Consider the following 6,000-nt stretch of genomic DNA (forward strand, 5'->3'; position numbering starts at 1 on the left):
CTGAAGCTGGGCTAGATCCGACTGGCGTACGTCTTAGTACGCTGTCGGATCTAAGGTGCATATTTACGCTGGCCGCTAGGTGGCGTTTCCGTCGATTTCCGCGTCGAGTATGCAAATTAGCTAGATACAGCGATCCACGAACGTACGTCCGGTCGGCGTATTTTTTTACGCCGTATCCGTAAGGCTTTTTTCAGCGTATAGTTACCCCTGCTATATGAGGCGTATCCTATGTTAAGTATGGACGTCGTTCCTGCGTCGAATTTTGAAAATTTGACGTCGTTTGCGTAAGTCGTTCGCGAATATGGCTTTGCGTAGAATGACGTTCACGTCGTAAGCATTGGCTTGTTGCGGGTTAATTTCGAGCATGCGCACTGGGATACCCCCACGAACGGCGCATGCGCCGTTAAAAAAAAACGTCATTTACGTTGGGTCAAGACGTATTAACATAAAACACGCCCCCATCACATCCATTTGAATTGCGGGCCCTTACGCCGCCAAAGTTACACTACGCCGCCGTAACTTACGGCGCAAATTCTTTCAGAATAAGGAAAATACGCTGTAAGTTACGGCGGCGTAGCGTATCAGAGATACGCTACGCCGGACGCAACAATGCGCCACGCTACTTGGATCTGGCCCTATATAGCTAATTGCTGGCAGGTGATAAACCCAGAATTAACAGGCTGCATGTGATTAATCCCTTCAAGAGCTGTCTACTGCAGTCTGTATGTGAAATTCACTCTGTATACAGTTTTTAGTACTTTTAAATCACTGCTCATACACACGATCGGAAATTCCGACAAGAAAAACGTGTTTTTTTTCCAACGGAATGTTGGCTCAAACTTGTGTTGTATTCACACAGTCACACAAATGCTGTTGGAAATTCCGACCATCAAGAACGCGGTGGCGTACAACACGTACAACGAGCCGTGATCAATGAAGTTCAATAGGCAGTTCGGCTCTTCTGCTTGATTCTAAGCATGTATTTTTTTTTGCACATGGGAAAAGCATACAGACAAGCAGATTTTCCGATAGGAAAATAGGAAACAGAGAACCTGCTCTCCATCTTTTGCTGGCAGAAATTCCGACAGCAAAAGTCTGATATAGCATACTCATGGTCGGAATTTCCACCCAAAAGCTCATATCGGACTTTTCTCGTCAGAATTTCCGATCGTGTGTACGCGGCATTAGAAAAGATAGCAGGATATGAGCCTAAAGAATATGTGTAAGAAGTAAAATTGGTATCAGTCATTAAAAAATGCATTCTCGAGCCATACCCCTTAGTGATCATGGGGTCCAGCCTTACCCCTTAGCAATTACATGACACTATGCCACAAACATCTCTTAAAGATCCAATGACAATTTGGCATTTGCTTTTTAGAACACAGTCTACCTAAAGTGTGGTTCTAACGTTGATTGTTAGCCTTTACCTTGGGTATCCCATAGTTGATGGTCTTGTCTGCATTTAAATAAGGAAAGGGGAAGGAGAGGCACCAAGCCACCAATAGAGTAGCACATACAGTATCTCACAAAAGTGAGTACACCCCTCACATTCAAAATAACTCAACATACAGCCATTAATGTCTAAACCGCTGGTAACAAAAGTGAGTACACCCCTAAGTGAAAATGTCCAAATTAAGCCCAAAGTGTCAATATTTTGTGTGGCCAACATTATCTTCAAGCACTGCCTTAACCCTCTTGGGCATGGAGTTCACCAAAACTTCACAGGTTACCACTGGAGTCCTCTTCCATTCCAGCATGACGACATCACGGAGCTGGTGGATGTTAGAGACCTTGCACTCCTCCACCATCCATTTGAGGATGTCCCACAGATGCTCAATAGGGTTTAGGTCTGGAGACATGCTTGGCCAGTCCATCACCTTTACCCTCAGCTTCTTTAGCAAAGCAGTGGTCATCTTGGAGGTGTGTTTGTGGTCGTTATCATGTTAGAATACTGCCCTATGGTCCAGCCTCCGAAGAGAGGGGATCATGCTCTGGTTCAGTATGTCACAGTACATATTGGCATTTATGGTTCCCTCAATGAACTGTAGCTCCCCAGTTCCGGCAGCCCCAGACCATGACACTTCCACCACCATGCTTGACTGTAGACAAGACACACTTGTTTTTGTACTTCTCATCTGGTTTCCACCACACACGCTTGACAGCATCTGAACCAAATAAGTTTATCTTTGTCTTATCAGACCACAGAACATGGTTCCAGTAATCCATGTCCTTCGTCTGCTTGTCTTCAGAAAACTGTTTGTGGGCTTCAATGCTGGCAGCACTCATACATCTATTTCACAAAGACAACCTCTGGATATGATGCTGAGCACGTGCACTCAAGTTCTTTGGTTGACCATAGCGAGGCCTGTTCTAAGTGGGACCTGTTCTGTTAAACCGCTGTATTTACTGTATGGCCACCATGCTGCAGCTCAGTTTTAGGGTCTTGGCAATCTTTTTATAGCCTAGGTCATCTTTATGTAGAGCAACAATTATTTTTTTTTAGATCATCAGAGAGTACTTTGCCATGAGGTGCCATGGGAGTACGAGAGAGTGAGAGAAATAACACCAAATTTACCACACCTGCTCCCCATTCACAACTGAGACCTTGTAACGAGTCACATGACAACGGGGAGGAAAAATTGCCAATTTTACCCAATTTGGACATTTTCACTTAGGGGTGTACTCACTTTTGTTGCCAGCGGTTTAGACATTAATGGCTGTGTGTTGAGTTATTTTGAGGGGACAGCAAATTTGCCCTGTTATTCACGGTGTGTTTAGGGTGATGTTTTCCGCCACACATAGTGTTTTGCTTTTAGGCCAAAAAGTAACATTTTGTTCTCATCTGACCAGAGCACCTTCTTCCACACGTTTGCTGTGATCCCCAAATGGCTTCTCGTAAACTGCAAACAGAACTTGCTTTCAACAGTGACTTTCTTCTTGCCACTCTTCCATAAAGGGCAGATTTGTGGATTGCACAACTAATAGTTGTCCTGTGGACAGATTCTCCCAGCTGAGCTGTGGATCTTTGCAGCTCCTCCAGAGTTACCATGGGTTGCTTCTCTGATGAATGCTCTTCTTGCCCGGCCTGTCAGTTTAGGTGGACGGCCATGTCTTGGTAGGTTTGCAGTTGTGCCATACTCTTTCCATTTTCGAATGATGGATTGAACAGAGTTCAAAGCTTGGGATTTTTTTATAACCTAACCCTGCTTTAAACTTCTCCACAACATTACCCATGACCTGTCTGGTGTGTTCATTGGCCTACATTATGCTGTTTGTTCACCAAGGTTCTCTAACAAACCTCTGAGGGCTTCACAGAACAGTTGCATTAATACTGAGATTTAATTACACACAGGTGGACTCTATCTCTAATTTGGTGATTTCTGAAGGCATTTGGTTCCACTAGATTTTAGTCAGGGGTTACAGAGTAAAGGGGGCTGAATACAAATGCATGCCACACTTTTCAGATATTTATTTGTAAAAAATTTGGAAAACCATTTATCATTTTCCTTCTACTTCACAATTATGTGCCACTTTGTGTTGGTCTATCACAAACAATTTTGGTTGTGACATGACAAAATGTGGGAAATTTCAAGGGGTATGAACACTTTTTCAAGGCACTGTATGGTTGCCATGGGCACCTGTTTGCCAGGGACAGTCTCCATGTTGTGGTAAGCAAATATTCTGGTTGAACAAAGACCCAATTCCATCTAGTTCAACTAATAAAAGGGGAAATATTTTTTTTTTACAATCATATATACACAATCCTATTCCCACAGTTGGTCCAGAGGAATAGTGGATGACCTCACCCACTATTCTCCATGCACAGAGCAGGATCAACGACCAGGGGCAAGCCATTGTCAGCTACAGGGACATAATATAGCTAAATAAGGTACACACTAAAACATGGAAGGATAGATGCAAGCTAAAGCACAGAACACAGAAACTGAAAGGCCATTCAGCAGGAATCCTTTGGCCTTTAAACCTTTATTATGATATGACAATTTTGTGCACATGGATGAGCACAAAGGCACTGAGATGTGTGTAAATGTTTGAATGCCCACATGTAGCCATGACTTCTTAGAAACACAGGCATAAAGCCTTACAACTTCCTTGTACAATGAAAACACTAAAACTCTTTATTGAAAGGGCAAGGCCATAGCTTTATTTATAAAATCATTTCATATATTCAATGAACATTCAAAGCCATAAGTATCAAGGTTCAAGAGAACAAACAATGGAAGTCACAGCTGAGAACACAAATTCCTATAACGCAGGAATCATGCCTATCCTAACCATAAATTCAGCACAGGCACCATCGGAACAGCAACTACTGGGGATTATACTGACAACTTGTAGCTAGCAAGGTGACAATTTTCCTATAAAGCTGTGACGTTTTTTTTTTTTTTTTATGGGGGGTGATGGGGTCTTGCCACACTGGAGCCAGGAGTCAAAAGATGGGGTCCACTCACCCAAGGACCCCTGTATTTTATCTGCTTTGTCCACCCCTCTTCACACCACCGTCCATGCTTTAAAGCAGAGATCTCCAAACTGCGGCCCTGGGGCCAGATGCGGCCCTTTGCTTGCCTTTATCAGGCCCTTGGGGCACTGTTCCTCTCACTGATACTAAATGCTATTCCTCTCACAGACACCAACTATGGGGCACTATTCTTGGTACTGACACCAATGATACCAATGATAAGACACTATTCCTCCCACTGACACCAATGATGGGACACTATTCTTCCCACTGACACCAATGATGGGACACTATTCCACTGACACCAATGATGGGACACTATTCCTCTGACGCCAATAAGGGGGGCGCTATTCCACTGACACCAATCATGGGACACTATTTCTTCCACTGACACCAATGAGGGGGGCACTATTCCACTGACACCAATCATGGGACACTATTCCTCCCACTGACACCAATGATGGGACACTATACCTCCCACTGACACCAATAATGGGACACTATTCCTTCCACTGACACCAATGAGGGGGGCACTATTCCACTGACACCAATCATGGGACACTATTTCTCCCCTTGACACCATTGAGGGCACACTATTCCACTGACACCAATGATGGGACACTATTCCTCCCACTGACACCAATGATGGGAAACTATTTCTCCCACCGACACCAATGAGGGGGCACTATTCCCCCCACTGACACCAATTTCCACCCCCCCCAAGCCTGAAGGACAGTAAACTGGCCCTTTGTTTAGAAAGTTTGGAGACCCCTGCTTTAAAGGGACACTAAAGGTTCCCGTTTATTTTCTTTTCACATTTTTTATTAAAGAGCAAATGACAGAGTACAGAAACAATTATTTGCATGTTACCACACAAATGAAAACATACTGGTACAATCCACCAGAGGCAAGTATCAGCTTAAAGACGATTACAAAATATATAAGGTGTGGAGGGTCAAAATACAAAATGAGGATTGTCAAGTATATCTCATAAAGATGAAAGGACCAACCAATCCTTAGCAAGAGAAAATTAACAGAAATATCAACATAAGTAGGGGGGGGGGGAAGGACAGGGGAGGTCCTGTATCATCAAAGGTATATATACCAAAAAAAAGGGGGTACTCTGTACATTATACTGGGACATAACGGGATGTAACACTAGGCAATAGCTAGTAGCCTTGCCCAGTAAACACAAACGAGAGCATTTCAATTAAGAACAGAGAAGGAAAAGAAAGAAAAAGATCAGAAAAGAGAAGACAAGGGGAATAGAAGGGGAAGAGAAGGCCGGAGCGGCCTGGAGAAGGTAGGAGGGGTAGGAAGGGTGTCGGCTGAGTCGCGCAAACCCCAACGGGTTCGGATGCAGTATGGTCCGAGCACACATCATATCTTAAGATACTAACAGAGTTAAATCAAATCCCGGGGGTAGAAAATGTTCCACCCAGGGGGTCCAGGTTTTGTCGTGTTGAGCCATTCGGTCGAGAATCCTGGCCTCAATCTTACTATGGATCATTGCCTGAGTCACC

Source organism: Rana temporaria, chromosome 7 (assembly GCF_905171775.1).
Source record: "Rana temporaria chromosome 7, aRanTem1.1, whole genome shotgun sequence".
NCBI lineage: Eukaryota > Metazoa > Chordata > Amphibia > Anura > Ranidae > Rana > Rana temporaria.